Source organism: Acanthaster planci, linkage group LG19, assembly GCF_054643075.1.
Source record: "Acanthaster planci isolate LZ-2023a linkage group LG19, COTS_SCS, whole genome shotgun sequence".
NCBI classification, from domain to species: Eukaryota; Metazoa; Echinodermata; class Asteroidea; order Valvatida; family Acanthasteridae; genus Acanthaster; species Acanthaster planci.
Window position 1 is genome coordinate 8,269,141 of NC_141795.1, and position 22,657 is coordinate 8,291,797.

General features: G+C 41.7%; 2 protein-coding genes across 5 annotated transcripts in view; one reads left to right on the forward strand and one right to left on the reverse strand.

Moving 5' to 3' along the window:
* The window catches only part of LOC110984473 (carbohydrate sulfotransferase 5-like), a 253,387-nt gene that overhangs the window by 162,398 nt on the left and 68,332 nt on the right, over positions 1-22,657 (reverse strand). The gene's annotated exons all lie outside the window — the stretch shown is intronic.
* LOC110977571 (netrin receptor UNC5C-like) overlaps positions 1-22,657 on the forward strand; it is a 121,736-nt gene that overhangs the window by 60,327 nt on the left and 38,752 nt on the right. The gene's annotated exons all lie outside the window — the stretch shown is intronic.

Consider the following 22,657-nt stretch of genomic DNA (forward strand, 5'->3'; position numbering starts at 1 on the left):
GACCTCTCCTAGTAACACAAGATCTTTTCTCTTTGACGTAGTCAGAGCGCTTAATTCTGCACAACTTTCAAACGGTAATACTTCCAAATGCGGCATGTACATGGAGATAGTTGTGAGTATCCCAGCATGGCAACAAACATTAGAGTGTTCAATTGCTGAACTGTGTCCTGGTTTTTTTGAAGATGCTGTGATATCAGAGAGATTCATTTTAATTTGAAGGCTGTATTAAAGTTGCTCAACTCTTCCTGCAAAGTCCTAGAATCCCATTTCAAAGTACACTTTATTCTGCTAAAACAAAATGCTTGAAGCAGTTCTTTTAAAAACCAGATCCTGGATATGCTTTCTGGTTTGCAAGATAACTTGAACATTTAGTCCTACGGTACAGCATTTATTTTCTGAAGTTCAAGCCCTAGGAATCATCAGTGTCCATTCTCTACCTTCAAATTCCTTTATTTTTTAGATGTTTTGTACAGATGCAGACCCCTGCCCAGTTACCGAGTCCTCTTTAGCCTGATTCCGTAGTGATGGTGTAAAAAGTACCTTGGCGTTAAATTGCAGTATTTGTTTCCAGCATTGCAGAAGGGTCGATAAGAGACTTCATCTGTTCAAAAAGCCTGGTGTGAAGGCAGCGGCTATTTTTTTTTTACTCAAGGAATGGTTGACCTCACTCCAATCCTCTAAAGCCAGACAGTGATGATTTGGGTGGCATGACCAGTTGGACAACCAGTTTAAACCCTTTAGAGTGCTCTGTTGTGGGCATCCAGTGTTGGTGATTTTTTTCAAATGCAGTGTAATAAACATTTTGCTCAAAACAAAAGATGAACAGGTATTTAAAATCTATTGGCATCCTAAATTATGTGATAAAAGCTGTCTGTATACCTTTCGTGTACGTGTAACTCATGTAGAACCATAGAGCTACATGTACAGTACATGTATGGCGGAATGTCTACTTTTGATCGCGAGATGTCAACCTATGACCTTAGAATTTCAAAACTGGTCTCCTGAGCCAATCAACAGTCTCGCATTCCAGTCTGGACTTTTCATCTAAAACTCAGTTCAAATTTCTTCTGGAATACCTGTCCTCATTCACAGACATTCCCTCAGGAAACGGAGAGCTCTGCTGAGCCGTTAGAGTAAACAGACAATGCTCAAATATTTACGTGCATCACAAGCCACTGAATAAGAATAACAACTTGTTTTCCCCGGCATTACGGCATTAAAATATTGACACCGTGGCTTCTCACGTATTTGTCTTGTCAGTTGATTGACGTCACGTGAGAACTACTGCATTGTTTTTTTTGGGGGGGGTATGCAGATTTTGAATCACAAGAATGGTGGAACACCAGCCAGTAAATACCTGCAAGTCATGATTCGGAATTTCCAACATAGCTAGGTTACAGTGCTGGCAAAGTGTGTACCTTACTGGGAATGTTCCCTAAGCTCTGTCATTAGTGCTCACATCAGGGCATTTAGTGGCACATGAATGGCCCTACCTGATGGAATTATTGGATAGAGGGAGTTAGAACTGAGGGGTTTTTTTTTGGGGGGGGGGGTAAATGACCGGTTTAAGAGATGTACGGCACAGTTGTGACAGTGAAGAAACATTCTCTTTTTACCCATGGGTGTCGTGGGGGAGGGGGGCAAGGAAATACTTCCCCCTCCCCCTGAAAAATGTAAAAGAAAAAAACTTACACAGAAATGAATAAAAAATGACGGAGATGGAAATCACCAATTTCCTTTTAAAGACATGGAAATTGATCCCCTTAACTGTTAACGGTTTGTCAGTTCATTGCCAATGAGTGTTTTTGGCCCCCCCAAAAAGTGCTTTGCCACACCCACCCACCCCCGGAAATAATCCTGGCAAGACCCATGTTCTTACCAGTCAGTGTTCCTTGTGTTTTTCTGCTGTACATTGAGAATCATCATCAACAAAAGATCTCCTCTCAGACTGAGAAGAAGCCTTGGTTGTTTTTATATCTGAATCTCTCCAGATAGTAATGCAAACATGCTTCTTCATGCACGGAGATGTTTGTGTCATTTGCATGCTGAGAAATAACTTTACACTTACTGCACTTTGCACATATAAACATCTACAATTTCGGTTTTCCATCTTTTGTCAAAGTTGTGTTCGAATTTCTTTGTGGATACTGTCATGTGATTCTGTCCAAAAGTTGATTCTGGTGACAAATTCCCCACACGGATTGAAATTTGAAATTTACGTGTATGTGTAACTGAAGTGTGTCAAATGGGTGACTGACCACAGTCAGGTTTGTAGCGTGACTGTTATATCGTTCGGCAATTTTATACACATTCAAACAATTCTGCTGCTTCACATGATAAGCTGTTAGTGTCGGGTGGACACCGGTCAAGCCAAAGTGATGTGCAAAAGAGGTCCCGATTGCGCAGTTGACTGTCCCTTTAACTTAAAGAGTAGCCCAGCCGGCAAACTCAGTCATCACTTCTGTGAATCTGGAAGGGCTTGGGTCTGTTTTGTTAGAAAAGAAATATGGCCGGTGAATCGGCATACCTGGGGTGATGATGGCCAGAAAATAAGGAGGTGAGAAAACTGACAGTGGGCAGGATTGGTTTCTACTGGTAGGTGGGAGAGTGACCAGCTTGGTTGATGACAGCGTGTTGGGGCTGCCTGGGAAACTTTCTACACTTGGAGCCGTGAACAAAAACACATTGCCCAAGAGGTGTTTGGACACGTGCCAATGGTCAGGTGATGATCTGGCAACTGAAACTTTAAAAGAAAGTTTTTTGGGGGGTGGGGAATCCAACTTTGACCATGGAAACTTGTTGGGAATAGAAAACTGCATATACATACATATCATCGGATTCACCATGAAGTGCCGCATCGTGGATAGTTGTCATATCAGAAGTGACGTGTCATGTGCACAAAGTCTATGAACCCAATAATATGTTAAAGCAGTCTCGCTCAAAATGTTTCTCATGAGCAACTCTGCTACATAGATTAGATAGTGGTGACCACCTCTGTCAACTTTTGGGGAAAGTTTTAGGACTTCTGGTAAGTTAGGCACATAGCTTTACATCTATTTCGATCTTTCTCAGTTGAAGTGATTTTTTCATTGCCCTTTACAGCTCTATTTCCATATAAGTATGCACTTTTTTCTTGTGAACATTGGAAAACTCGTGTTCTGATTTGTCAGTGAAATTCCTACCCTTTTAAAAACAGTTTGCAAGGATTATTAACCCTCCCCCTGTAAATTCTTTGTGGCCGTTCAGCTGTGCTAGACTCAGATGTTCAAGTGATATGCTCTGTTTTGACTTCCAGCTTTCCATGCTAGATTTCATGACCAATGTCCTTAGATCTCTTCTTCAGATGTGATGGAGAGGGTTGCTGGCTTTTTTGCTGGATGAAAGTTGAAGGACTCCATGATTTATGACCGTCTTTTGTGACATTCTTGCCGAAGTCAAGAATAAAGGTAGCCGGCATCTAAATCCCCTGAAACATGGATGGCAAGCTTTGGGATGATTTATCAAAGAGGGTCTGAAATAGTTCGGCAACATAGCGATACCATTTTGACAACAATGTATCGTTAATCATTATGAATACGTTGGGCGGTAGGTAAATTACGACGCTTGGCCAGCGTAGGACCACAAATGGCAAAGCGATTGTGATGGAGCAGTTTTCTGGTCCGTTCAAACTTTGTTCGCCTCACACTGTCAGTCGCTTTGCCTTTTCTTTTTTTTTAACCCCATGTCGGCAAAAATGCTTCAGAGGATGGTAGCTCCTACCATCGTATGTACTTCACATACCATCACATTCCTTGTCGCTCTTCCCCAAGTTGCAGACGAGCTGGGCCTGTTTCTCTGGCTCTCTGCGTGAGACCAAGGATTTGTGATGGAGAAAAGAGCCATGTGGCTTCCATTTGCTCCTGCCTAGATTGGAGAGAGATTTAGATGCATTTTATCGGTAATGCGCGGGATGGTTTTTTTTGGGGGGGGGAAGGGGTTGGGGATATGGAAATTCTGGTAAACCAGAGCAGAGAGGAATTCATCTAACAGATGGAAGGTCTCACCGAGGCTGTGCTTGTCAGTGTTTTTGCCATTATGTTGATTCACAAGGATTTGTTTTGTCTGCAAGAATAAGCAGAATACAAAAGCAGTTTGGTAGACAACAATTTTGTCTCTAAAACATACTTGTGTATGTGGGAATGAACCTCTGACCTTTTTAGTACTTCTTTCAAGCTACATCAAGGCTGATTTAAAACTTAAATAATGCCAAATAAAACAAAGTTGGTCATTACAGCCCGCATCATTTTTGAAGCTGTATCCTTTTTTATTTTATATTTTTTTTTCTCATCTGGAAAAGCTAGGTATTTCAGGCATATTATACGTAGGTGGTCACTGTAAAAAAATACAGAGTATATTGTTATAAACATGACTCTTCTTTGTACCAGTAGGATAGCTAATAAAAACCTGGCTGTCATTTTGATCTAAAAAGTTAGTAGCTGTTTAGAAATGAAAACCGTATTGGCCAGCTAAAAACAAAAAAGCAGAAAAGGCCCTCATCCTCATTTTGGGATAAATTTGGACAGTACACTGTTTTTATTTTTACTTGGCCAAGTCGTAAGAAATTTGAGAGACATACATACATGTATGTATGTACCCCATTCTGTAGCAACGGATTACGTACGTGCTTCAACGTGCTTCAACCGTGGAGGAATGTATGCATTGCTGTACAATTCAGCATGGATCTTTTGAAGAATATGGAATAACTAATAAATGGTTCAGGGCCCAGTTTTAATTAGGGTTTTAATGAGAAGATGTTACTCAGCAAAACTCTGGTGCTTGTGTTTTCCTGGCACTGATTCTCATTTGAAAGATGTTAGGCAGGCACTGAAATTGTTAATTTTTTTCTGGTGACGTCTTACTGACAGTAAATTTTAAACTCATGCATAGTTGAAACTCGTTAATAAGAGGTTCTTCGGCCTTAACAGATTATTTTATAACGGGAACCTTGTATTATCAGGTATGAAAATGATGAAGAACGAATGATTGGGACCTTAACATTTCCTTGTTATGATGTTGTATTGCTCTTTATGAAGAGGTTAGACTGTGTTTAAGTTGGAAGGGGTTTCACCTACACAAAGCCTGTCTGTTCCTACTCACACTCCCTAGCCAAGTGACACATGCCCCAGAAATGCCACACCAAAACTGATATTGTATCAAATTTTACTTGGATACCATATCCCCACCAGCCCCCTGGCACTGCCCTCCCCAAGAAACACAGGGGCCGGGCTTGAGTTTCAAGAGGACATTTTTTTTCTGGGACTGGAGGATTGATGTCAGACAAGACTTGAAAATGCAGTCTGAGAGGCAAGGTTGGAATTCCAGTAGCATGTTCAAGCTCTGTATCTCTCCTGAGTGAACACTGAAAGGAAGGGGCCACAATTTAAGTGTGTCTGCAACATTGAAGTTCAAACCAGATGTGTTTGCTATTAAAGCAGAAAGCTATTTTATTGGTATTGATTTTTTTGTTTTACATGCAGGAAAGAGGTTTTGATGGATCTTTAGCACAGGCCATTCAAGGTCTCTTTTAACGGTGATAATTTTGTTTTAAGATTGATAAAGTGATCTATTTTCTGGAGGCATTTCCTCTTTATGCCCCGATGCTTTCTGTCATTAATGCCCCGAGCCGCAAGATTTACATATCCATATGACTTGTCCATTCTTTGTTCGGTATGAAGAAAGGAAGTATACGTAGGCTTGATTTTTTGAATTTGAATTGTGGAATTATTGAATTATTTATTATCCAAATCTGTTCACGGCCAGGGCTGAATTGTAAGATTTGTTAGAATTTTTGAAAATACTCTTGGCAGCTAGAACACTTAAAGATTCAATTTACCATAAAAACACGCTAGAGAAACAAATGTTCATAAATGAAGAAACAAAAAGACAACACACTGTTCTGTGTAAAGACTACAAAAAGGCACGACATAAACAAGACACTGCTATTTGATGGACCTAAATATATTTTCTGGCATTGCTCACCTTGGTCATGAGGGTGGTATGCAGCTTGTAATATGAAACCAGTTTGGAATGACACCAAATGTGAATAAAAGCTTTTCATCATCTATCTAAAGAAAAACTACATCAAAGTTTCCATGTTCTTGTGGTCACTGGGACTCCCAACACGCTTGAAGTTTTTCTCCCTGTCAGATGTTACCGATGTTCCTTTTTTGTGGGGAAAACCAATATCTGGAGTTCCAGACCTTGATTCTGTTAAATCGCGAGTGTGTTTATTATCCCCACGGACCACCACCACCGAACTCGCTCAAAAATAAATAAAAGGGTTTCACTTCCTGAAATGAATCCCACTGGAGGTATCAAACTACTAACCAACACACACACCAGAGCCCCTCATGTCTTAAGTTTGATGAAGACCATCCCTGGTCCTGAGATATTTGAGCTCTGAAAGGGGAACCTGTTGAAAATGTGTCTAGGAGGTCTGAACCACCTGGTATATAAGAACTGAATGTGGAACATAAAGGTCCCCGAATTTGAAAAAAAAAATTGGAGACCAAAAGTTTGGAAGAATGTCCTTTGCATTCAGAAGACATTCACCCTACTCTTCTGCCAGTGGCATTTTTATAGCTTGCTAAAATGCCTGGCACCTGAAGCTTTAAAGGAACAGTGCAGTGAATTTTTCTTAGGATCGCTTTTTGTGCATGTTTAGATTCCTCTTCCATGTGTACAAACTTTAACTGTTTGAAATTTTTTTGGAGTTAAGTGAACTGTAAAGTGCACTTTTTTGAACATTCAAACTTGACCAAGCTTTTTCCAGACACATTAGGGTGATATTAGTGTAATGTCAATCAAGGAAGACACTCTTCAGTTTGCACGTGTTTTTTATGTTCAGATTTTGAAACCCAACTTTGCTCTTTGAAAACAATTCTGACGAAAGGTTGCTTGCTGGCTTATTGCTGTATACTTATACATAAATTGCCAAAGGTAATGTAAATCTTCTGTTGGGAAGTATAAAAATCTAGCATGGTTTTTTGACAAATCAAGCCAACATCAAGGTTCAGTGCCTCAGGTTACGTCACAGTTTTACTCATGAATATGCAAATTCATATCAGCATGAAAACCAAAAGCCCCTAAATACACATAAAAGTAGCAACTTGAAGACAAAATTGAAAACAAGATTAATTGAAAGCCAAAGGTACAATTTCAAGGGTTTTTTGTAAAATATTTCTATTTCATAGTCCCTTCAAAAGATGTGTGACCACTGGTGGCGGAAGGGGGGGACAAGTGCCCCTCCCCCAATTTTTTTGACAGAGAGGGGCCTGGCCCCATTTTTTGAAGATCCTATAATGGGGTGGGGCTCAGTGGATTGGCCTATTAATGGATGATGCCTGATGGTCTAACAGCTGGCCCCCTCTTTGAAAATGGTTTTGCCGCCTGTGTGTATGTAACAGTGCAAGCTTACATGGTGCCAGCCAGCTTATGTCTTCTTCTTGTAATGTGTAGAGATCAGTGCTCATGGCAACAGGTAACAGTTTGACTTTAATTTCTGAAGAAGTCCCGCTGTCAAGCAGGTACATGTATGTCAGTCCGCTGGGTATCAGTGTCCATTTTCTGTGAGAGTGATTCACGGACGTCGAATGAGTCACACGGTTAATGATTGAAAAATTTGATTGAGAAAAAGTAGTTTCACTGGAAAATGTTATCATGTGGCAACCACGGTAAATGCAGTGGATTGATGTCTGCAAAATGATGAAAGAGAGAGATTTGGGAAGGGGAGGAAGTCGTATTATTCAAGAATCACATGTGAAAAGGATCTGTCATGTTAGACGGTATATAGCATAATGTTCCCACAGGGTTTGCTGTTTGTTCGGGTCAATTTCATGTGAATTATTTTTCCACTCTCCACAATCAAGTTTGGGTCATCAGTTGCATGGATCGTCAGTTGCAAATAGAAATGCTGTGTTGGAATAAAGAGACTAACAGATGCGGTGCTGTTATTGAGGACTTTTCCTTCTGGAAACAGTGTGCAAAGATAGGTGCAAATGCCGCAACATTTTGGTACATGTAGACTTCTTGTTTATTGGCACACTGACAATATTACATCATAGAGTGCATTATGTAGAGACTGACCTGTCTTCTACCGGATATACGGTACTTGTGCTGGCAAAAATTTTTACTCTTACTTAAGAAATTATCATTCGTGGCTTGACCCACCTTATTTTACTGTGAATACACACCTGGTATCTAGGTAAATCACACTGGGCTGAAGTGTTATCTTTCAGAGTGAGAAGCCAGCAAGCTGTAAGATCATAAACATGCCCCCCCCCAAAAGGAGAGATATTGTTGCAAACATAGGAACTGTCTCACTTCATGTAAACATACTCCACGTTACTGTGTTACAAATTGGGTTCAGTTTGTTACTCAACACCCATTTAGGGTCAGAAGGACTCTAGAGATACCAGTTGCCGTGGCAACATCCAAGCCTTACCCAATTGCGCCAGAACCAGAACTTGTTACAGTGGAGTAACCAGAAGTATCGCATTGCTGCCAAATGTCTTCAGATGTAATTAAGTCATCCCTGGGATTTGCGCAATTGCTCCTTATTAGACAAGCTCGCCTCTTTCATCCCGGCCCCTCAGCTTTCAAGCCGGTGCAATATCCTTGACAACCGGAGAGGAAAAATTGTCCAATTTGGACCGAAATTGGCTGGAAATCTGCTTAAGAGGTTAAGCTTATAAGTCAACTGCCCCAGGCGATGGCTTAAGGAACAAATTCGCAGTTCGTCACGCAGTCACTGACATCCGTCATCTTGATGAATGTGGACAGAATTGGAGGCAAGCACTGCAGTTGCATTGTGCAGGGAGAGTAAAAAGTCGAAAGGTACTGAAAACAAGTGGTTAAAACCAATAAAATAATGTCTGTCTTGGAATTGCAGTACATAAATGTGGATGCAGCTATTCAAATATTGACTTCCTTGAGTGGTAAAGTAAGACTAGCCTCCCGAGGTGAGCTGCAGAGCATTTTATTTTCCTGAGGCAAAGCAGGGGGAAAAGGAACGGCCAACCAGTCACCAAGGGAGGCTAGTTTTACCATGCATGCTGTGAGTTGAAGCAGTCAATATTTGTTTTTAAGAAACCTCACTCACACATTCTACACAATTTGAAAGAGAACTAATTGAACTAAAAAGCCTCAGTACAAATGTACCTCTTTTTCAATTTCAAATTGCATGTAGCTTAAAAATCACTTGCACATTTTCATATGCCTCCTTGATGAAAATTCCCTGGTGTGTATACTTAGAATCACCAGGTGCTACATGGCTAATGGTGCTAATCGTGTAAGATTTCATTGGCAGGTAGTCACACCTTGCCAAACAAGACTGCAGTGACATTGTCTTTTTTTGAGTGCCGGGTAGAGATTGTAAAAGAAGTGATATCACAAGATAACAGAAGGATAGAATCACTGGGCAGAGTGTTGTAATACCATGGTGAAATTGCCTCACAGTTTGGAAAGTGCATGCACGTGTACATGTAGCTTTTCATTTGCAATAATACACTGTTCCCGCACCACAGGACTGCGAGAAACCAAACAAAATGTGGTCAAAATGTGTCTCCTGAGGAGCATTTGCTTCTCCTGGCCAATTGGAGCAGCAGGGAGTGCCTGGCACCGGATGCGTTACGAAATTGAGCATTCTTGAAACACCTGGTATTGTTTTATCACTGGTAATCACAGCAGCGAGGTAGAATGGCTGGCTGTAAACCCTCATTCTAGATCCCGGGTAGAATTTTATTGGCTGCAAACAGCGACAAGTATGCCGGGCCGGTTGAAGGTTTTGAGTTGGCAGGCTCTTCAGCACCACCGTGCGGATTTCCTGTCCGTAGGTTCACGCAGATAGAGTGTTCAACAGATGGAATTCCCGGTGAACTTGGAACACTGTGTTCTCTCTGTGCTGGACCACCTGTTTGAATGGACACGTGTGAATTCTTGGCATCTGAAGCAAATTCACTCTGACAATTGGGTCTACGTACCGCGTAGTTCAGGGAAAAAGACATCAAATCATCCAGTGATTTTTGATGATTTTTGACGTTGAAATCATTAAATCATCAGCAAGGAGGGAATGGCCTATAGGTGGGAAGCTTTGTGGTCAAAATATGGCTGTGCAGCCTCTCTCACAGAGCAAAATTACAATTTCTTTTGTTCTTTTAAAAAGTTCCCCCAAATTTGGTAATTAGACACCAACCATTTTTAAAGAAGAATAGATTTGGATCAAACCTACATGTACCATACCTCCAGTGCATTTCAAGGAAGCCCATGGGGCACCAGCAGTGGAACGATTTTCGAAGTGGGGGGACGCCAGTTGTTAGACCGTCAGGCATCAGCCAATAATAGCTCAACCCATAGCGCCTCACCCAATTAAAGGATCTGCATAACGTAGGGGGCCAAGCCCCTCAGTCGAAAAAGTGGGGGCCACTGGCCCCCAACCCCCCCCCCTTTCCGCTGCCAGCACCCAGAGGACAGCAGAAATGTCTGCTCTCACCTTGTACAATACATGTAGGCCCTACGGGTGCATTATGGAGGTGAGCTTTCTGTGGTTCCTTTTATCCTGTGCAGTGCCGGGCAGTGTAAACGTTCCATCAACGTTTCATGAAGTACATGAAATTATTATGGATTACCAGTCAACTTGTGTGTGTCGTTCGATTTCACATACAATCCTTGATACCTCATCAAAGCAGGATTGTTTGGCCAAGCATCTTGGACGATCCCGTGATTGAAAACAGCAAACGAGCCGTGGTCCATTTCTGCCAGGGGATTTTTCCAATGGTGATACTGTTTGTTTAACTGTTGAGCTGGCCTTGGTTGTGAGGCCGCAAAACAAGAGACGGGCATGTTGTGGCTGTCACAATCTACCTGAGGTTGTGCACTTTCTTTAACCAGTTCAGTACCGCCATCACAAGTGCAGCTACACCTATATGCAAACTTGTTCTTTGGCGATGTGACAAATAGCCAATTTCCTTGTGTAGGCTTTTGCCTTATGTAAAATTAAACAACCGCCCATGCTCGGCTGAGCAGAGATCTATAGATGTCGAGCTCGGCCATGGCCCGTGTTGATATAAGAAATTACAGTTTGTCATTCAGGTTGTACGGGTGAATGACATCCGAATATCTTTCTTGAGAATCGTCCGGTGATTAATTGAGCTTTGAATGAAATGTCCCAGACAGTCACGCTGGACTGACTTTCGATGGCCCTGTATTAGTGCATCAAGGTGAGAAGAACTTTTACTGTTAAGATGGTGAGATACTGACGGTATGTTTGTTGTACCAAATGCTCAGAGTCCATGCCTTGCAGTGATGGTGGTACAATTTTTAAATTGAAGGGGAAGTAGCCAGTTGTTAGACCATCAGGTATTAGCCATTAATAGGCCCATCTATATTAAGCCCCACTGTATTTTAGGACCTGCAAAAATTAAGGGGGGGCCATGCCCCCAGTCAAAAAAGTGCAGGGTGACTCCCCCCTCCTGCCCCGGCTTCTGCTGCGAGTGATGCCTTGCAATAGCTTGTAAGAAGAGCCAAATGAACTTACTCTGAGATTAAAGCCCCTTACTTTTTGCTTATGCAGATATCTTTAATAAGAACTGCAGGAACAGAAGGTCCAAGTTTTTGTGTGATTTAAAGATAATAAGTGTTGGACACCTTTTTTTCAAGTTTTAATATGGAAATTGTTTATTTAAATTGTCAATTTAAATCTGAATTTTAAAAAGTGAAGTTTCAGTCACAACTTTCACAAATTGGGGGTTCAGAAGGAGTGTAGTTGTCGAGTCCGTCACCAGTCCCTGCAAGTTCATCACCAGTGATTAGTTGTGAAGCCAGATCACAATGAACTGTCACAAAAGCAAGCCTTTGTCATTCACCCTGTTACTTTCATAAATGACTGGTCTTGTGAGAGACTTGTGGCAGGACTTGGAATGGACACGACTAGACATGGTTCAGAAGTGACCTAAGAATGCGTGGACTGTTCGGGGGGATGCTTTTTTTAGCATGCTGGTAGCATCTAATTCTGTGTCCCTTAGATAATAAATGAGTTGGATGTTTCTATCAAAATAAAAGCCCCCCATCCCACCCATCCACCCCGAATTTGTACTCCCAAGTTAACCAGCATCTATTTATATTAGGTAGGGGACACCACCTTATTCTTGAAGTAATCCATACATCACACTCACAGTGTCTACCACTCCCATATTCTCCTAGGCCCACTTACGAGATGATAAATTGCTCAACGGCGATAAACAGTTTATAGATGGAATAAATACAGGTCCTTGTAGCACTGTTACTCATTTATGAAAATCTCCCGAAACGATCATTCAAGGGAGCGCATTTGCCTCCAGATTGGAAAACGCTGTTTGTTATGTTTATCAGGGGCAATCGGTTTGGCCGGTGTTTATCTTCCGAATGTAAATTTAAAGGAAAATAGGCACATTGTTTACTGATGACTCATTGTGGAAACTGGTGAAGACTTGTGGTTTCAACGACCCCACCCCCTTGTAAAGAAAGAAAGAAGATAGTATGTACTTCAAAGTTTTCTGAGTCATATTTGAGTTTGGCCAATAGGAGCCAAGCGTTTGTGAGCCAGTTAGTCACGCGCATCATTAACATAGTCTGGAGTGAGGAGAACAGAAAAGTCTGGCCACAACCTGGCCAGACCTGTATACATGTGTTGTACACGTTTGTATTTCATGCATCTGTAGTTCCAAGCTCCAGGCAGATGTCTTCACTTTGTGTGTGCTGTTGACAGACAACCAGCGTTTCTGTTGACAAATTGACTGCAGAACATCAAGTTTATTTGCTGGTGTCAAGTGCAACGATTAACCCTAAAAGAACCCGTTTTGGGGGGACCATGGGGTGTATTCCAACCCCCAAGAACTCTGCCATTCTTTGCCGGATTGCATGTACATGTAATTTGAAAACTTGGCATTCATGTATGAGCACTTCATATCACTACAAATGTATAAGGCCTGGTTTCCATATTGAATTAAGAAACACAGAGGGCGACGCAATCGGGACTCAAACCGCAACGCTGACATATGGAAACTTTACAAATGGAGGTGTCGCTGACAACACAGGCAAATGCAAAACAGCCTGCGAATGCTCAGCAAAGTTGAGCCAGGTTCAACTTTACTGACCATGTGCGTCGAGTAGCCGTGGTATATACCCATACAAAGACGCACGCTGGCATGACCGGCGAGCAACAATGTCCTCTCACTTTACATGTACTTTTACCCATTTTCTCCTCAATGCTTAAATGTTACACCTATACGATCAACTACATGTAAACAGCTGCTCATCAATGAAATGCATGAAACTGGAGTACAGGTGTGGCATCAAGATGCCGTACAGTCAAACCTGTATTATCCACAAAATATCACAGAGTTTCGGATGCCATTTTGTTTCAATTTTTGGGTGGAACAATGTCATGCACCGTCTCTTTCATTTGTGTCTGCGTCTCCACGTCTTGCGGACAGTCTGTGTTACAAACGATCATCTGGAAACCAGGCTTCATTTTAACTAAATCTGACTGGTTATGGTTTTGTTGTTATGGTCATCTGAAATTGAAGGCCACATGTGTGCCAGCCCGCTTGCATCAAGCATAGCAGTACAAAAGTATACCTTTTTAGCTGACCTGTCTCAGGAAAAAGGGCACAGCCCAAAAATTGTACATGTATGTTCAATTTTCACAAAATTGGTGTCAAAATGACCCCAAAGAGTAACTGGAAAACTCAATGAAGGCTCAGCTTGTGAAAAAAATGCGCTGCAGTGATACCGGAAAACTTAATTATAGAGTTTCCACCCCCACCCCCCCGGGATCTTTTAGGGTTAAAAAGTATAAAAGTATTTTGATTCAACCAGGGAGATTTCTTAGAATTGTTCTTCTTTGAGCCATAACTCTTCCCCTAAAATGTTGTGTGCTACCCTCCCTGAGTTCTGTCTCTATTATCAAAGGCGGTATCCTAAGTTACAACATTGTGGAATGGCAGGAGACTTTTCTAGATTTTTGGTAGCAAACATAGCTGTGTTTTTCCGTTGCTTGCATTTCATTTGAGCTAACATGCACATGCTCAAAAGGATGCAAATAATAGTGCACTGGTCACACAGGACTGGTGTGTTTGCAGGAATGAAGAGTCTCAAATGCCGTCTTTATTGCCTTTATTGCTGGCCCTCAAGTGATGCCGCACAGAGGGGATGGCATCTTTCAAGTTGAAGTTATCCATGATGAGGAATCATTAACTTCAATCAAAAGTGGGGGGGGGGCTCTTAATAACTTAGAGCTGTGTCACATACACGTACTTGATCTGTGTCACACCACATGCGATGCTGCCATTGTGTCCATGAACACTACCTGGATGCAACATTACGCGTGTTTACCCCGACCCCCTAATTCATCAAGAAAGCTGAACGGCCTCATTAACAGTGTTGCACCACAAAGGATCGCTTAATGTCCCTCCTTCAATCAGCAGCTCCTGCTAATAACATCCCTATGATGGATCGCGCCGCTGGCCTAGATATAGCTCTTTATGATGAAGTGACTGACTAATGTATTTGCTTAATATCTGCCGGGGAAGCGTAAATGGCTGAAGAGTACCCCACTGACCGAGCCCATTTCCCAGTTCTTCGAGACCAGGTTGGAGTGAATTGATATTGAGTTGGGGGGGTATCTTTGTTGGGTTGCTAGTGACGCTGCGTTATCGCGTATGTTGCTACGATCAATCAACTGAGGGATGAATGTTGCCGTGAGTCATTGTGCGGTGGGCAAGGGCGGAGTGCACTCGCACTTTTATTGTCCCGCCTTTTTTTCCCCTTCTCCTCATCAAAGACGCTTTTTGTCCTATCTACCTGCCACCGAGCGTCAAGCCTTTTATCCGTTTGCCCACAGAGCCTGTATCAACTGTCTTTCCCGCCTGTTCCTGATGAGTGTTCAGGACATCTCTGGCAATGGACTTTTGTGTATCTCCACCTCACATCTTTTCTCCTGTATAGCCTGTCAAAAGGTTTTTACCCGTCTTTGTGACAGTTAATCTCAGTCCAAGCAAAGGGCACTGCACCATTTGTGTTTGAGGTATTTTTGGCACAAGTCGTGTTTGTAATTGCCATTGGTTGTTATTTGGATGTGATTTTTTTTTCTTTAGTATGTTGCATCTGCTTCTGTGATCAACCTCTTCTTAAAACAGGTAGACATCATAGTTTAAAGCAAGTTCAAGTTGTCTCTTGAACTAACAAACTATAGTTGAAAACTCACTTCAAACAGGTCACATATGCCAGACAAAATCCATACCTGACATGTGTGCAGTTCAGCTGTTTGCAGAATATTTCACATGGAACTTGAATGCACGTTGACAGATAATTTGACTGCGTGAATTCACCAAGTATTTTCTGGGGATTTTCTCTGTAGACACATTTGTAGGAGCTGTGAATAAGCATAGATTTACAAAAAAGGAGGTTTTTTTGCCTTCGAGAATGATTCTGCCACGACTGATATGTCAGAACCCATCATGAAATGTTTTGGGTCTCTGTACCAACAAGCAGTCTATAGCACTTATTGCATACTTTACATTTCTGAAACAAGACATGACTTGAAATTTTTTGCACTTCACAAACACCTAGTGAAAATATTAAGGATGTAGAGTGAAAGACAGTTAAAAGTCCAGCTGAGATAGGATTTAGGGGATGAGAAAAAAGTTTCATGAACAGTCAGAGAAACATGTAGCAGTGGTATCAATACCTTCCAGTCTGCTGAAGCCAATCATGTGAGATCACTCAACTCGTCTCCTGCTGCCGTCCGCTCCAACACCGCCAATCCCGTCCCTCTGCTGTCAGTGAAAAAGAATAAGACATACCAGCGGCGAAGATGAGAGAGAGAGGCAGTTGGGCTTATTGGAAGATTTTGGAGGGTGAGGACAGACACAAGCGCAGGGGATCACCTTCAAAGGTGCTTGCTGTTTGCTTCAAGTTTGGGGTTTGTTTGAAAATATATATCTCTCTCCAAAATCGAAAGCGTTGGTGGTTTTGAAGCCCATGTGTGGAATTTCTTCCAGTGTGTGTACTGCAAGTGACATGTCATAGCATTGCAGAACTCTTTAGCAGAGCTGTGATAGGTTTATCAAAGAAGTGCCAGCTGGTGACTTCTTTTAAAGTGGCAGGCTAGACTGACAAATTGTGCAACTGATAGAATGGTAACAGTGCTCATGTTTTAATAAGTGTAAAGCCCCTTTAAAGGAGAATTTCTGCTTTGCCCACAGCCTATGGAGTGTACAAACAGTTGCCCCAGATTTCCTCACTCTGTTGGACTTCTGGTGAAACATTGGCGCTGCAATATTCTCACCTCCAGAACATTCTTGCTGTCGATGACAAACGAGTCAAATCTTTTCAGAGCGAGAAAAATACAGGTCGAATTTGCAAACTTGCGATCAGCGACACTTACAGATGATCACGTATAGGCGTGAAGATGTATCATTGTAAAGTTTGTGATTGTTTTTAGATGTGTATAGCGAGCTGTGGTTTCGAATCTAAAATTCTGTTGAGATTTCTTTTCAAGAATAATTTAAGGCTTAGCCCAGTGTGTCACTTCCGCTAGACACACTTCAGTGACAGATGCGATGGGAATGGAATGCTCAATCATTCTGTGGGCAAGTACTTCTTTATATCCAGGCCTTCATCATATCATGATGGGATTCATTACCTCTTCATCTCTCCATTGGACCAGGTGTAAGGGTATTAGAGATTGGATTAGCCCCTAATCTCATTGTGCTAATCTGCTCCATGGCCAGGTAAAGCTGTTTAGCTCTTCATGGATTCCCTTGGGTGTCCTTAGTAAAAAGAGGCAGCTATCCCAGTGTGAATGGGGTCCTGTGGCTGTGCTGTGTGGATTAAGGTACGTAATGGGTAAAGCTGCTTTCAAAGGCATGAGTATACTGAGAGGCGGGGATTACAAACAAGGGGGTGGCTGAGGTTGAATAAATCAGTCCGGATTTGATCAGAATGCCAGACTTCTGTTATAGATTACTGTAAAAGAAGACAAAAGACAAGCAGGAGAAATTCTTGATTTGTGTAGCAGTGTGTGATTTTTCTCTTAGTAAATATAAATACATGTACATGCTTTGCTTAATGGCTTTCCAGGGCTCACTGGAGTCAATTAATTAAACTGTTCAGTTTCTTGCGTTATCATACAGTGTCCATTTGTGCAAGCCACATTATCCTATGAATCTGGCCAATGCATATTGTACCGATCATAATTTTGTAGACGAGTCATTTGGTATCCCAATAGCTGCGTAGACCTATGCCCTATGTAATAAATTGATAGTGATCACTAAATCATGTGACCTATAGTGCGTATCAAGCCCATAGCAAGGTATGTTTTGAGTGTTGTGTCCAAACAACACAGCCAAGTTTCGGTTTAGTACCCAGCATACTAGTAGTCCGAGTACGGTACCTACCGTCACCTTTTTTTGGTAAATGATACTTATGAAACACTTCGCCTTTGGTGGATACAGTGTTTGTTGATGTTTAATACCCTCTATAGGTCACGTGACTTTAGCAGTCACAATCGGTCTATAGTGGTGTACGTGCCATGTCAGATTGCCACATTGTGATAGAAAATCCTAGCTTTTCTTCAACAAAACAAACTGTCACGTCGCTTCTTTTCTCCACTTCATGTCCAGTGCCCAATTGAAAGAGACTTTTGGATGATCATTTCAAGGCACCTGGTGCCCAGGTGACAACTGTACGTCTGTTTCAATAAAAGGTGGTCTTGTGTGCTCCATGCCATAAATGTAAAATATGCAATCACTTACACTATCACAGAGCCAATTTTGATTAAATGAGTTTATGCGAGCATGGCAGTTATTTTCCAGCAGTTCAGGGAAAAGAGCATAAAACTTTAATTTTATTCATTTTTGGGTGAATTGCAAAGCACACCTGATGCGGTAAGCAACACCAAACTGTGGCAGGACAAATAACCCCAAATGGGTTTCTAGGCCAAGAATGGATCTGATAAATAGTCTTTTCTAAAAATATTCATTCACGTAAGGGAAGAAATGGTCGGCAGTTTCCTGGTGTATGCATGTTTGGGGCACCCCCTCCCCAGGAAAATGTTTATACAGTGGTTAAACAAATCGCAGGCACTTCTCCGGGCCGTCCATTATTGTGTCAGATCCCTCTTAAGACTGCCAGCAAAATATGCCTCGGGTCACAAAGTGCAAGCAGTGGACAGTATTTCTCCCCAGATTTGTCCTAGACAGTAATTTTTTCCCCCCCTGACGGACGGTCAAAGTGATGGTGGTAATGAAATATGGCCCAAAATTGAAGCAACAAATAACTGTCTTGGCAAAGTTTTTAAGCCCTTTTGGCAGAGTGTCGTAAAAATGGGTCTGAACAATGATACAGACTTTAAACCCTTTTGCTGATGACATTGGTTGGTGTTGCTAATTCCAACCGCAAGACTTCAGAAAGCAGTTTCAGTGATGTAGTCCTTGAGTACTATCTTCATCCCCAAATGGAACTTATGGCTTTTTTATAAATTTATTTCAAATTTATTGATGGTGACAGTAATGGAAGATCTAGGCCTACATCATGTACAGCACTGTCAGTGAAGCATATACGACCCATTTGTTTGCAGAAGTGAATGTTGTTGTGAGGCTGGTCAAATTGGTCAGAGATAAAAGTAAATTGATCTAAAATGGCTCAGGAAGAAATGCTCGTTCATTAAGGTTATCATGGCAGGCAACGGTGTAATTTTGCCATATGCTACAGCAAAATGGCATGTGGTCGTTACATTATCTTTATAGAGACTATTCATTTCTGGCCATGATCTAATTACATTTGCTGGTACCTGTATGAAGCTGTTCGGCATTGTAGTCTTTGGTGTCTTAGATTCCCAGCCATTTGAGGTAATAGAAGTCGAGAGTTCAAAATCCTGTTCCTGGGTGAAGAGTGTACAGTACATGTATACTTGTTACCCTACAGAACGTCAACACAGTCCTGAGTGGGGGTTGCACACACTTGTCACTGTGCCAATCTTGATGTTTGACCTCTAGCTGACCCTAAGCTGACCCTTTTCTCCATGCTGGGTCACAGTCCTCTACCCTGGGAGCTGGAGTCATAACTGACAGGATTCCCTTGCTGCTATGTAAACTCCTGTAAGCATGCTGCCACTGTGTTTATCAACAACTTAACTTCTTGGACCCTCTTTGAGAAAATTCAACTTTCTCTTTGTCCTCTGCAAGTTTTTTAACTTGTCACTTTTTTCTTGGCTTGCCACCTTGTCAGCCGACAGTTCAAGATAAGACCAACATTTTAAAAGGCACTGCAAATCATACAGTGACAAATGGCTCTCTTGACAGCGATTCCAATAAGGCACACAGACTGTTGTTGATCAGAAGTGACATGTTATTGTTTCTAACAACTTTCTGCCCTTTTTTGTTACTGTCTGTTCTTAGCAGCATCTTAATTATACTCAACAAATGTTTTCCTCCGACACTCAAACAGCCCAGGATACCTAAAGTGTTGGAGTTGAGGGGTGCATAAGTAGGGCTATTATGTCAAGGGGAAGGTGAACACCTGGGGGTGCACACATTTTTTTCCAAGGGGGCACCAAAAGACAATGATCTGCCGCAGAGGTCGTTCATGCATTTCAAATGGGGGGGGGCATTCACACAGGGAACTTCCCCCCCCACGTGCCAGCACAGTTATGCCACTCACTGGCTGTATGTTTCCTCTTGGAATTGACCCAGGATTCAGAAGAAGGAAATAAAAGGTGTCGTGCAGTCGCTGTTGGCCTAGTCCCATAAAGTTGGTTGGTGAGCTGGAGCATGCTGCTTCAAGTCCATGGAAGGGTTCAACAATTTTTGATCTAGATGCTTTGTGACACAACCAAAGACTGAGTGCTATTTTCCTTATTTGATCCGCAGAGGATGTGTACACTTGTTTAAGACTTCTTCCATTTCCACAATTGACATATTAATTTGTGCTTAGTTGTGTCATAGATAAATTGTAGTTTCTAAAAAATTTGCTGGAAAAAAAACACTCCCAGCAGCTTTTTCAGGTAAGAAAATCTGATGTTAACTGGCTATAAAGATAAGAAATTTGGAGGGTGAGGTCAAATAATGACAGTTGAGGGAGGGATACCTGTGGGGGACCCCCCAAAAAACCACTTCTACCTCTCAAAAACAAAGTGTTTGACCTCCTGAAAACAGACAGCGTGATGCCTCTCTTGGCAATTATAACAGATAGGTGTATAACAGATAGGTGTGAGTATTAGGTCAACGTTTGTGAATAGACCCCTCCCAAACTGGAGACTTCTTTCACCTGTCTTCGCCCAAGCTACCAATGCCTAATAGCCAATTTTTCGGCCAAATTAGCTGAGATTGAAAGTGTTTCCTGCACTGTGTTCGTGTGGACCATTTAAGAGCAGTCCTTGCCCAAGTGATCATCCAGCCACGTTATATTCTCATTAAGAAAAAGTGCACCGGATGATCACAGATCATTCTAGCATGACTGGCAAACCAAGACGCGTGCATTTGCTGCGATTCCCTCCTGCAGCGATTCCATGACAGAATCATTGGAGACGGTGGCAAGTGCACTTTTTCGACAGCTCCCACGAGAGCCAGTGTAAAGTGTGGTCGATACACCCATCACGGTAGACATATTCATCACTTGGAAAGACCCTCAAGAACTAACCAAACAAGAGCACACCCCCCACCCTTTACCAGTCCTAACTCCTGTGTATGCCTAAACACCCTTTCAGACAATTTCTAATGCACACTGGCTACAGATGAACCTTCATGGCACACATAATTGGATCATATTTATTTTTTTCGCGTGAGTGACGCAACTGACACCAATGTTGTGCAGATGGATAAATACGGTGCATTTCTCGCTACGTTTGGCTACGATTTGGAAGCTTGCGACTGCGTGCTGTGACTGGGCGGTAGTGGGTGGCATGGCCATCTTATTGATGCGGTATGTCAGAATGGAGTGCGTGACTTTGGGGCTGATGGAAACCAGCTATAGGACTGGAAGGGCTTTCACTATAGAGAAAATAAGACAGGATGAGAACGTGAGCTAATCTTGACTGCGTCAACACATCGATCACACAACCAATTACTTAAAGAAATGAAACGTTATGAGCACTGTGTTTACTTAAAAGAGTGCAAATGTAAGAATGAACTTTAGAATAACCAAAGATGTCTTTGGAAGCAGTGTGTATTTTCTCAGAGAATATTAAACTAAAAATATTTTTATGAGATGAAGTTGTTTTAATAGGTAGTCATACCTTTAAATGCTTCAGAATTAAGAGAAAATATTGCCCATTTTGTGGGATCACAAGGTTGGTATTCCAGAGGTCAGGATTAGAATCCCAGAAAGTTGTGTACGTTTACATGGCAACTGGTCTTTCGAAAGAAATGCATGTGTTGTCACTAGGAAAGACCTTATTTGTAGTCAGCAAGGTCCAGATAGTTTTCATGGCAACAGCAGGGAGGCATGGTTTACTACATTGAGGATGACTGTGTCCTCATTGGTCAACATCACAGGAATGCGGAAGAAGTCTGTCCGGCCATTGACTAATTGGAAATCAGGTTGTTTTGAAACACCTCTGTCAAAGACACAATACAAACACCGAGTGTGTGTTTCGTTTCAACTCCGGAAAAGATCCACCATGCGTGCAACCTATTTCTCAGCGTTCACAAGAATTAATACTGTGAAGATTGGAACAAATCCTTTTCAATTCTCGAAATTTGATTCCCTCTTTGGAAAGTGTATTTTATTGGTCAGGGATAGCATCTCAGTAATCATTTGGACATTTACTTTACATGTATGCATGTTGCAGTCGCAGTGGTTATGGTAGACCAATTTTAATTGAGAGGCAGAGATGAAGGTTTGAAAGAGATCACTGGATATCTAGTGACTATCAAAATAGTCACTTCAACATGCCCTGCCATGTCATTGGACGACAGCATACCAGTAAATCTCTAGTCAGTTGGCGGTGAACATCATTGGGGCCACAGTGTTGAATTCCAAGAGGTAATGTTTTTATGTGCACAATTTCATTATTGATTTATCACTGTGTCAATGTTGGCTTGTTTGTGGCTGCAGCTGTGTGTGTGTGGATTTTTGTTATTGGCATTCTGTCTTGACTGTTGTTAGCAGTAAACTGAAGTGCCCCCATTTTTGTCATAGCCTTCATGTTTGTGACCGTCCATATTTAAAAGTTGATTTTTAATTGGACAACTTTACACAAAAGGTTTTCCTTTCTTTCCTTTTGGCTTATCATTATGCATGCCACTCTTAGTCTTACTCCATTGAAGCATCGTCAGTGAGAAAAAAATTGAGGACTCACAGTTTCATAAATTTAGCCAATATGGGAAACCGACCAATTCTAGCGGGCAGTAAAACAGTTTAATAACTGCAGTAGTGTGTTCAAAGTATTTGTGCACGTGATGCACTATTAAAAGAAGTCTGTGTTTGCTGCTACAATTTTTGGAGCTTTTTCCTTTTAACAGAGTTTTTGCTCAAAATTCTTGTAATTAAAAGTGAGTAATATTCAGAGAGGACCATATTTTATCGATAGGATTGTTTTGTTTGAAGAGGATAAAGTATCACAAGGCAGTAACGTAGAACG